This window comes from Chlamydotis macqueenii, chromosome 1 (assembly GCF_036417535.1).
Source record: "Chlamydotis macqueenii isolate bChlMac1 chromosome 1, bChlMac1.mat, whole genome shotgun sequence".
In the NCBI taxonomy this organism is placed as follows: Eukaryota; Metazoa; Chordata; class Aves; order Otidiformes; family Otididae; genus Chlamydotis; species Chlamydotis macqueenii.
The window spans coordinates 72,891,459-72,904,018 of NC_141556.1; the positions used below are offsets into that span (position 1 = coordinate 72,891,459).

Sequence of the window (12,560 nt, forward strand, 5' to 3'; positions counted from 1 at the left end):
TGGATAAATGTTTGTAGAATCAGATCACAAATGATGACAGAGGAGAAAATAGAGTAAGAGATACGACAGGTAAAGAAGCATTAGGGGAAAAGAGTGCACTGATTAAAAGAAATGAATAATTACTATCTTTGCATTCACAAGCCTCCACATGTTCCTGCAAGATAGATTATAAATGTAGCTATTTTAATGAGACTGACAAAGTTTTCCATTTAAAAATTGGCCCTGATAGAAGGATTCATCTTAGTTACATTGATTGATGTAGATTAAGCCAATCAGGGGAAACAGCTAATACAGAGAGATCTGGAATGATAACAACTCAAAAAAGCTATTACCAAGTTCATCTATTGGAAAACTGGTGCAGTAGTACTGAAATCAAGGAGTTAGCTCCAATATACATTGGCACATATATTATAGGAATATAGAGGAACATCGGCCAAGTGACTGGCCTGCAACATTTCCCCCTCAAAACACTGGGATCTTAGATATCTCAGTCTGTTTAATCCCTCTAGGGGCTTCTCAAAGTTCCCCTCCTGCAGGTCCCCAAGGCCAGCTGACCCACGAGATGAGGCCATTTACGTATCATGAGGGCTGCAGGGTAACATGTAAGGGTCACTCTGTTCCTCTGGAAAGCTCAGTTTTCCCAAGCAAGATGCACAGGAGCAACCTGGATTCCCTGAGAAATGTCCACCCATGCCCAGAAAGGACAACACTCTCTTAGCCACCCAACAGCTCCCCAAAAGTTATTCCTAATGACTGCAAATAGGCACTAATGTCTAATAAAGAGATATAGAGCCTCATAAGCACTCTCACTTGAATTTTGTAGTTTTTAGTTCCAAATCCTACTCCAGTAGGATCCACCAAAAGTTACTATGAAAAGTAAACACGGGTATATTTTGGAATGAACCACATTATATGAAATTTCTAAAGGGATCTAACCTTCCTTAGACAATCTTTAGCAGCTCACAAATAAAAAGCATTGAAAAAAAGAAATTATAGATAATTAAAGTATGGTAAATAAAGATTTACCCCAATCTTTACAGGAGGAAAGCTGAAAGATAGAGTTCTCTAAAGCAAATTTGGTCTTTATTGATTTGTATTTTGCTGATTATTAACTTTGTGAAACATCAGACTGTTAAATAAACAGTCATGTGGGTTTCTTTTCACAATATTTAACGTTATGCTGCCAGCCTAACAATGTACCTTAAACTTACAGAAAATGTTAAACTGTATAAAGACTAATCCTATGCCTAATGAAACCATAACATTTTCCATAACCACTCTATAAAAATCTGAACTTCGGCAAACCAGTGAATCATTGACACCAGTGGTATTTAAAATTAAATGAAACAATAAAAATAAAACAAGATTTAATTTATGACAATTTTTAAAAATCAATTTATGGTAATGAATAATTTTTGTGCGGAGGGATAAAACATCCCACTGTCCACAGTGCTTATCCTTTAAAAAAAATACTCAATTTGCAGAATTGTACCTTTACACTTCACATAATCTCTCCCAAGTTTAGTGACACTGAGATGTACAGAAAGCCTAGTCTGTACTGCACTAGCACCTAACAAACAGAGAAAGAAACAAACAAATGGAAAGAAGCAGGAAGGCAGGGTGAGGAGAGACAGTGAGAGGCAGAGAGAGGGAACTTACTTTGTGGTACTGCGGTGTCAGACTGTTTCTTTCCTTTGCCCTAGGGCTTTCAGGCTTGAAGCCAGTGCAACGTCACAGCAAAAGCACTGCCTACTCCAAGAAGTGGAGCACTCCACTGCATTTTTTTAAACCTTGGATTTCCTTCTTACGGTGATTGCAAAACTTTCCCATAATCACTGATACAAAAGCTTTGCAAAAGAAGTCACACTTCCTCTGTTGTCATTACTTTGGCACCCTACTTGCCAACATGCTACTGGTGCCAGCCTCCTCCGGGGGCAACAATTTGTTTTCTTCACTCTTTTTTTATTTCCTGAAGTCTAAATACCAAAACTGCTTTAAGCATCTCCCCAAAGGAGACTCCCTCCTATCCATCCAATAGCCATGGAGTGGCTCAGCTCATGTACAAGAGCCCTGAGAGCAGGCTCAGTTTTTCCAAGTGTCTTATCCACAGCCTCAGTGACTTGCATTTCTTGGTGGCTTTGATGAGGGTCAGCAGAGATATTAAGGGATGACTTACCTCCTCAAAGTGCATGAATTGCATATCGACATCTACCAGTTTTTGGTATGGGCCCTCTGTGTCACAATCCCAACGCAGAGGTGCAAGAGGGCTCCCTGTGGAGACCTAAAGTGGATGCCCTCAGGAAATCACAGCCTCCCATCAGACCCGCTGCCTATTATAAATCGGGATTATTTAATACTACAAGAAGTTCCTGCAGGTGCCAATAGGAGCCACCCTTCCAAGCTGACTACAGACTGGCAAACAAAAAAAGTGAGCCTATTACACACAGCTAGCCCAGCTCTCACATCCTAACCAAAGTAAGTAGAAAATCAGCTTTCACATCTGACACGGCACATACAGAGTGCAAATCCACCTAATCCATGTCTTCTCTAGAGCAGAAGTCTCCAGTGCAAGGAAAGATTCTAACCTAGAAGTCATTCCAGGTGTTATCAACAGTCTCACAAAATGGTTTTTGGTCATCTGGTTGCATGTAACAGCACAGTGCTGGCTTTTGCAGAAACTTGAATTACAAAATCAGATTCACATCTAATTAAAGGATCATTCTATTGGTGTCTAAATATAGAAAAAAAAAGAGTTTTATGACTCAAATAACTTCAGGAACCCTGGAAAGAAAAATCATTGTCCCATCATCACCTTTCTTTCCAGAAAAAGGTAAAATCCTGAAACACAAACTTTGAGAAATTTTGTATGAAAAGCCTTGATTAGATTTTTCTGTATAAAAATACATTAAGAGATTTTACAAAGATTATATTCACTGAGTTAAATACATGTAAATGTATTATTTAGTCAGGAAAGCTAAAATAAATAGTAAACTTGCAAAGCCCATAAAATTGCAAGCTCTCACTTTCCCCTGAAGCTTGGCAGTTAACTGCAGACAAACATTTTATCTTCCATATTCACACTTGTTATTGGATTTTGATTGACAGAATTTTTACAAATTTAACTGTGATTATTATATATTTATTGATTTATTATAAGTTTCAATTTTTCCATTATGCCAGAGCATATGCTCATCAGATATTCAGTGAGCAAGTCAAAATACAACACATTTCTACCATTCAGTAAGAATATATACAAAACAAAAAATGTATAAGAGTTTTAATTTTAATGTTCCTGCATTAGTCTTTAAATGCTAACTTCTTGTTTAATTAATTTAGTTTTAACACAAAGGAAGAATGTACATTTTGAAACTTAAAAGTAGTTAGAATACAAGAATTGCAGTCAAACCTACTCTTCAGACAAACTGATCCATTCTCATACTTTTATTTAGGTGAAGAAGAGTTATTAACACCCTAATTATTATTAAAAAAAAATATTTAAAATGCTTAGATTCATTCGCCTGAATATCACTAGAATAAATCAGAATTTGCTTCATCTGATAATCTCAAGTTTACATATATTACAATCTGCATTTGGAATGATTTTAACTATGAGGATATTGAAAAGTTTGAGGAAAAATATATATGAACATTAGCAATGGGTCTCCTACTTATCATTGCTGTCAGCTTGCAACCAGGTGGAAGAACAGAAGCAAAGGTAACTGCAAGTCCATTGTCTATTGGGGGAGAGGCTGGAGCACATAGTTCTGATCAGGGTTGAACTAGGACATTCTTTTTCATAGTTAGGAGAGAAAAAAAGAAGAATTTCCAAAGATGTCTGTTGTCTGGTCTATTTTAGATACTTACTTTAGGTATGAGATGAAATGAACTCCAGATATGGCTGTGAAAGAAGGCTAGACAGCACGATCAGCTTTTGACAACGGAAAGTCAGGAGAGATGAATCCCTACATAAAAGACTTCAGCACTCCCATAAAAATAGTCTTCCATAGCTTTTGCAAGCTGAGCTCTGGTGTCTGTGACACCATTTGCCATCATGCCTGTCTGTGCAACTCAGTTGTAATATGGCAGCTGCCAACAGATGAGGAAAATGGCCCTTCCTATGGAAGGGCAGTCCTGGGGAGGCAAGTCGCAGCTGCTGGATCCCAGCCAGCCCACTCACACATGCTGGCAGAGAACAGCAGCAGCAGCACACACCAGTGCCTCTCCACGAACCACGGCGTGGGCTGTTGTGTCAGCCACCAGCCTGACTGGGAACCCGACTGGGAACCTGTTCTGCAAGGCCCGTGGTAGCACGAAAACTCAAAAACAGGAGAGCAGATCACCAACAAGGAAATGTTTGTTGTTGGTGATGAAGTGTTGCTGCTTCCTCCGTGACCCTATCGCCATCTGTCTGTGGCAGGCTGGTAGTGGTGGGGGCTCAGAGGTGGGTGCAGGAGAACCCTGTAAACAGCCCTGGGAATGGCTTTAGCAGAGGGAGCTGCCTCCTGAGCCTGGCCGGGTGCTGCGCTGCGTAGCACCACCAGCCATGTTCCCAAAGCAGGACACGGTGTCCCTGATGCGACGCGGCTAGCTGGCTGCACATCAACACCCTCCATGTGTTTTGAACCGCATCAAATAAGTGCAAGATATTCTGCAGCTGAGGACAAGTAAGGACATTAAGAACAAATAGGTGTACATTCCCATGCTCAGCAAGCTCGTTTCTCCAGGAGGTTATTTTGTGTGGCGGCCACTTCAGAAACTGCAGAAGTTTTAGGCTTGGCCTCCTGCCATGCAGAGATAAACCAGATGGCAGCTCCCGCTCAGGAGGCTGCCTGTTCAGAGCTGCGTCTTGTTTATCTGCGGAAGAAGTGTTGTGCAAGGGAGAACTGGCTGGTCACGGCTTTAGTTGCGCTCGGTTGCACTGACTGAGCTTTGCTGCCAAACAAAGCCCCAGCACAATCCCAAGTGCCAAGCCAGCAGCCAAAAGATCACGTGGCGATGCTGTGTCAGGGCTGACGTTGCTGCAAGACCAAGTCTCAGGGAGCTCAGTCTGCAACTCACATCGTGGGTTTCCTCAGGAGTAAGTAGTGGCAGAGGGAGGAGGAACACAAATTCTGATATTGTTCCCTACTACTGTTGAAACATGGAAGGACAAGATGTGAAATAAGGGGGGGGGGGGGGGGGAGTGGGAGTTAATCCTCTACTTCAAAAAGGAAAAAGCTTTTAGAAGCATGATTTGTAGATATGGTGTTCAGTCTTTTTCTTGACACCAATTTTTCACCTCCGGAAAGGTGCACAGAGGATTTGAGTTTGCTATGCTAAGGTATTGTGTGATCTTATTTTAGTAATTCCAGCTTCTTTAGGTCCCAAAGAGAATTCATAAAAGACAAAGATACAAGTAGTAAAATCATTTCAGAGTGCTCTCCTATGGGAATTTTCTCCTGTAAAACTTCATTTGGCAACTGTTCACAGGCCTTCTGCAAAATTGGTGCACTCTAACTCTGCAGCAAGGGAATATGCTCCCCAAGGACAGGGCCCCACTGAGTACTCGTATGTAAAACCTCAAACAATAATAGTAGTAGAGAAGGAGCATTACTGATCTCTTCAAACTGTAAGACAGATATTACATGTGTGCTCAGATGGAAACAATACTATTAACCTTGGAGGAATAGACATAAAAATTATTTCAAGTCATATCATTCCTTGGCAAGATAGGCTGCACTTGCCTTTGAATTTAGATATAATTTGTGCTTGAATTAATTAGTCTTCTGAAAAAGAAAAGGGTGTCTCAAAAAAATCAAGTTTTTGTCAGTGTTAATGCATGACGTCCAGCCTGAATCTCTAGCACATACTAGATCAATCCTTTAACCTGAATAAAGGAATTTATGTTTAAATGTACTTGAATAAAGGAATTTATGTTTAGATGTTCTCTACACTTATAAAGAAAACACAATGGGATTTGGATAACCCAAACAAACGTACTAGGGATGCTTTCAAAGCTGCAAAGTCTAACTACCACTAACAATCTTTAGAAGAAGAGTGCCCACCTTCAATGTCATTAGAAATCACCTTTTACAAGTATCTTGTGTGTAAGTTGTATGAAACATGAATTTTTGTATAATACAAAAAGGGGAAATTTAGTTTCTAAAAATCACAGCCCTTTTTTTTTTGCAGCAGAAAGTTTGTATTAAAAGAAAGTAGACAACTCTACAGTCGAATACAAGCCAAAATAAGTCATTTTCAAATATGTTAGTACTGATGTATTTCTCAGGTTAAGATCTCTGCTGACCTCTCTAAGCTCCAGCTCAAAGTGGGAGCTACCCACTGTCTATGCCAGCTCTTTGGGAGTACAAAGTGTGCCTGAGCCAGAGGGCAAGGAGGAGCAAGCCGCCGTGCACCAGGGAGCAGGATCACAAAATGTAGTTTTGCCTTCATGAGTAGAGCACCAGTGGAGAGAAAACCTCTACTTATAGATCGTTAACTCTGGGCACTTCCCGTAACATGTCTGCACAAGTAGTGCATTTTCAATCTCATCTCTTTGCGGATAATAACCTAAAAGCACAGGAGACATTATCTGCTGGCAAAACCAGTGAAAATCCTCTGGATTCCAGTAAATTTGGACAAATAGGGAGAACTCTTGCAGTGGACCTGCACTGCTTTTGCCTATCAAAGTGGTTGGTGTTTCAGTGCTAGCCAGCTCTTGCATTCAAAAGTACAACGATAACTTATGGCATTGTTAAGTAATTCTCAAATAGTTTTCACTCTGTCCTTACTGGGAAACATAGGAAGAACTTCTCAATATAAATTTATTTGTACATTACGATCTTGTAAACTTACCTTCATTTTTCTAAAATATGAAGAAACCTTTAAGGACTTATACATGGAATTACTTATTCAACTTACAGGGTTTTTTACTACTAAATGATGTTTTAAAAGTCACTAAAGAAAACTTACAAACTTTGTGCTTTCACTTAAAAAATGCTAGATGTGGGAAGTTTCAAGGAAAATATTTCCTGATTTTTCCCCAGATCAGGGGAGTCTCCTTGCAGTTCCATGGAAGGCTGCTTTTCACACAGCTACTTTTTGAAACAGTATTTTATGTAGCATTTTGATTTTTAAGGAAATGACGTATTAAGAATTTTTTAAGCATTAGTTGCTGTAATTGTTTCTGAGGGAGCTGGGTTTTTACATGAGGAGTATCTAAAGCAAACATTGTGAACTATCACTAAAACTATTGTTCAGCACAATCTCGGGCAAACAGACAGTGGAAATTTCTTCCTTCTGCTAAGGAATGTCAAGATATCTTCCTCTACAATCTGTAAGAAAAGTCATAGATGGCATCAGTGTATAGTTTTAAAACATTAAAAAGGCAGTATATTCACTATTTTGGTGTTCCACTCCAGGTAACAACATGGTGAGCCATGTTTCTTTTTTCTTCGTTGTTGGCTTTGGAGGTTCTCAAATGAAAAATAGGAGACCCAGAAACAAGTTTCTGACATTCAGTTACACACAGCCAATCACAACACAATTTACAAAAAAAAAAAAAAATAATTCTTTGCTTTTTGTTTTGTAGATGGCAGAAATTACAGAAAAATCTCAAAGGTAAAAAATCCATACAGTATCAAAATGTAGGAAAACCTTAGTTAAAGCAATACCAGAAGATCTTTTTCAAGGCAATAAAGCAATATGCCAGCCAAGAAATGGTTTTCAGAACAAAAGGTTGTTCATTAGATGAGCATCACACAAATTTTATGCATTCTTGGGACAAATCATAAGGTGCTCAGTACACAGGGAAGCTCTATTTTAGGGAGTTTAACACAAGTACATATCTGAAGAATATTAAAAAATCAAAGAGAAAAAAAATATTAAATTAGATGAGAAACTCTAGATTAAAAGAAAAAATGAACACAACAGGGTGTCTATGACATACTGGGAAAAGTTCCAAGACAGTAAAATTAACAGAGTATAAAACAATCTCCAGAGAAGTAATGGAAGCCATGCCATCTATATTTTCAAATTAGACTTGACAAACATTAATAAATATGTGCCAAGAAATAATGTTTTATTGGTGGTAGAGAATGTAATTTATTTACTGTACTCAATTTATGAACTCCAAAGCTTTAAGCCAACATGATTAGGACTGGAATTAGAGGCCTAAATTGTTCCCATCTGTTTGTGACCGTCACTGCCTACGTTCTCCACCAAGAGCACTTTATAAACAGGGAGTAGTTTAAATCCCCTTTGCTAGCCTGCGGCTTCCCATTTGCAGCTTGCCGTGCAATTGTTACACCCAAACCAGATGCACCAGACGCTTTTTCCCCTGCCACAGTGGTGATGCCAGGGACGTCAGCCACAGCACCCTCTGCTTATTACCCTCCTATTCTAGTTACCACAAGCAACACTCTTGCATCATAGAGTTACTTGCCAGTCCAAAACTCTTGGGAAATAGTTTTTCTTCTCAGGCAAAGCCCAGGTCGCACTGGAGCTATGAAGGATCCTACTGGTGCTGCAAATCCAAGGAAACTGAGGCCAACTCATCTCACTGCAGGACACACTGGCATCTGGCAAAGCCTCTAGTATGGGACAGAGGTACGTACTTTATTACAAAATCAAAAGTAGAAAGGTTGCCAAGCACCTTATTATAATTTGCATGATAGTCTCGACTCACGCATCATCTCCTTCCATAGAGTTACCTGGATTATGGGATTATTCCAGCACACACTGCACTTGCTGAATGTTATGCACAGGTATTAATCCTTGGCTGTTGCCTGGCCACCTAAGGTCTGATTCCCACAGCAACTCCTGTCTTCTGCCTGCCATTCTGTAGTACACAAACATTGAGTAAGGATCACTGTGCATCCTGGAGTTATCTGGATCCCTTTCCATGTAAACACAGGCCAAACAGCCCCTCTTGGTACCTCTTCTGTCTGTTGCATTCTTTAAACTAAAGGCACACCCAGACTCATCTGGACGCTCTCTCTTCCTGGCACTTTGTTTAACAAAGATATTGTTTTGGGAGTTTGTGATAATAAAAATCCAAATGAACATTGATGGCTCAGCTGTCATTTTTAGGGCATTCAGGCCTTTGAATTTCTCAGAGTAATTCCCTATTAGTCATCTCTGAAGATGACTGAACTCCCATCATCTGGAAGACTGAACTGCAGTGCAGTATAGACTCCTCTTTACTTGGTATTACGTACACTGTGAAAAGACACATATCAGTAAAGTGGGGGTGAGGGTACCAATCATACTAAATGATTGCAATAGCTCATCCTTAGTATTAAAATCACCTAAATATATAGCAGAAGGGCTTTCTGAATTATATGGATTTCTTTGGAATTTATCAGCCCATAGTACTGAAGCAAAACAGCTCTCCCACACCTACCACACTTTTCATCTCTCCAGACATTTACAGAAATCATAATTCTTTTTTGACAATACCACTGTCTACTGCCATGGAGGGATGTAGTAGCAAGTTCACAATGTTCATACAGAAAAAGGATTTTGAGACATCTAAGTTCTTGTCTACATAGCCTCAGCTAATTAATACAGGAAAAAAACTGAACTGGGCCTAAAGGTCTGTGATTTTCAGGAAAGTTCGTAACTATATCCAACTTCTATTGCTCAGGCCTTGTCTAACCTGAAAACACAGCAAGATAAATTAACAGGAAAAGCTGGAAACAATGAATAGTTTTGTGTTTGGTATATGTGAATTTAGAAATAACTTATCTAGTACCCAGAACAGGATTTCAGAAGCCAGACTCCTACATAAAAATAATTAAAATTAAAAGAGAAGTCCTTAAGTATACTCTATCTGTTAAATTGTAATGCTTGAAAAATAAATTAGTGCATACACAACACAGGTTGCCTGTCTGTGTGTGTGCGTATAGATACCTTTGATAGGAATATTCCTGCAAGCTCCTGGTCATAAGTGGAAGTATGCCATGAAGTCAAAGCAGCACTGTTGCAATTGCTGATACCCTGTTGTTCACATTCACTAGGGGGAACATTCACAGTTAAAGTGCATTATGAGGTAGAAAACTACGAGGAGGCGGGTGGGGAAGAAAAATAAAGCAGCGCTCATGTCCTCTTGGAAATTTTTTGAAACTCGGGAAATTTCTGCAGAAGCTTAAGCTTGTTTTATATATGATTCGGTCTTTGTACCAGAAAGGTTTTTTTGAGATTTGTTTACTACCTACAGAAGAAAGAAAAATCTTGTGCCAGACAGCATGCAGTTGCCTGCACTGTGGCCTTTCAGAGAGCTGCCTTGAAACAATAGTAAGAGCAAAGGTACAACATGAACTGGACCACTTTGTGTTCATTAACCTCAAATGAGAAGTTTGGGTTTTTTCAAAGCCTGTTTTGGAACCACTTTAAAGATAACATTATAAAGCTAGGCAGCTTTTACACAAGCACAGGGGGACAAAGTCTTTTAAAAGGCAAAACCTTTCTAATGTTTTTTTTTTTTTCTTTTACATCACCATTTCTCACCTGTAATAGGCTTTTTGCCCTCCAAGTGAGGACCTTCCTCAAACACTGCCCAGGCTATAAGAATCCTCCAGCAAGCTGCCACCTATGGTCACAAGCATGCCTGCCCTGAACGAACAGTGTTTGTATTCCCTAAGCACCTCCATTGGAAATTAACAGGCATATATCACGCTGCTTGCATGGAGCTACCGAATGGTCTCTTCTTGAAGGGACATTAGACATTGTGATACCTAAGATTTCACCTTCTAAGAGATCTATTACTTTTTGTCCTGTGATTTAAGAAATCTATGCCCTTGACTCCCTGAACAAAGCAAGAGAGTGGCAATTAGCTAGTAATTTTCCACATTCTCAGAGAAAGTCCTAAACAATGAAAGTTCAAAATCCCAACCAGTATAACTAGGAACATTTTATGCTTTATTAAGAAAGGAAAAGACTAACAACAATTCTGTAAAAAAAAAAAAGCAGCAGTAGCCAAGAACTTGTTGCTGGATATATCCAGTTTTTATCGCATGATGAAACTTACTTAAACTACAAAGTGATTTAGCTTTTTTGCATGCCAAATCCCATCCCAGGTATGTTCAGCATGTTCCTTTCCACATCCATGGGTTGAACTTACTCCTGGCACTATGAAGCTTATTTGGATGAGAAGAGTCTGTAGGGAGAGGTTACCTGCTAAACTCGAGATAGAAAGGATACAGAAACAGCTTACTGTTCACTGTAACTGCAATGACTGAAAAAGAAAGTGAACTTGAATGGCCAATAGCACTTGTTCAAAACTGTAATGCATATATGTTCAAAAGATATATGTGTTAACACAATATGTTTGTATCACAAACACAAAGCAAACATTCATATCATAAATCAGACAGCCATAGTCTCAGTCAAATTTCTGTCTAATGATGCAGCTTTGGTCACCATGCCTCCCTTATGTCCACTAAATAAAATCAGCTTGCCAAGTAACATTTTTCCTTCTAAATGGGTAATTTCCCCCTCAAAAAAAAATCATAGTTTGGATAATATTGCATAATCATAAATTTTTAATTGTGCATCAAGAATAGATTTCAATTCTTAAAAGTCAGAAGCAGCAAGGAGACAATGAAGTTTATACAAGACACAGAACTTTTTAGGATATTTATAAAACTTAATAATTACTTGTAAAATACTGAGAGACTTGGCAATAAAGTGGTTGATAAAATTTAAAGTTGATAGAGAAAATAATGTAAATAAAAAAAAAACCCATAGCCTGCAGATGCACAGAGATGGACTTTTCCAAAGCATTGCTTTTTTCAGTAAGATCATAGAATCATAGAGTCATAGAATGGTTTGGGTTGGAAGGGACCTTAAAGATCATCTAGTCCCAAGCCCTCTCCCAGTGACAAAGAAACATGGTTGATTGTACAGTGAAAGCCATCTGCTCACTCTCAGTCACTCAGAAAATAAACCTACCATCCATTTTTATTGATTTGATATTGGACTTAATCAACTCAGATATTGTGTGGGTATTTGCGTGGTTTTTTACTGGGGGGGCTCTAGCGACAGCTTCTGCAAGAAGCTGCTAGAAGTTTTCACTTCATCCGGTAGACTTGGTCGGGTCTAGGGCATACCCGTTGCTGGCCAGGGCTGAGCCAATTGGTGTCAAAGTGTTCAGTAATAACGGCTCTGTGATAATGTAATTAAGAAGGGGAAAAATTTAGAAAAAAAGGTGAAGAGATGAATAAGCAGAAGCAGGGGGCAGAGATGGGGAGGTGCAAGCCTTGTCGGCCTTGCAGGCCTCACCCTCTGACCTCCCACCAGGCAGCCGACTGGGCCCGACTTGGCCCGGCCTGGCTGCAAGAAGTGAAGAGGAGATGAGATGTGAAGAGAACCTGGGAGGCATCTGCCTGAGCTGATTGTGAAGAATTTCTTGTGAAAGGAATGGCTGCAGACGCCAAGGTCAGTGAAGAAGGAAGTCGAGGAGGAGGTGCTTCAGGCACCGGAGCAGAGATTCCCCTGCAGCCTGTGGTGATGACCATGGTGAAGCAGGCTGTCCTCCTGCAGCCCATGGAGGCCCACATAGAAGCAGAGATCCACCTGCA

At 39.6% G+C, this 12,560-nt stretch overlaps 1 protein-coding gene across 1 annotated transcript in view; it reads right to left on the reverse strand.

Moving 5' to 3' along the window:
- LOC104474149 (solute carrier organic anion transporter family member 1A2) overlaps positions 1-12,560 on the reverse strand; it is a 174,455-nt gene that overhangs the window by 139,857 nt on the left and 22,038 nt on the right. The window lies entirely within an intron of this gene.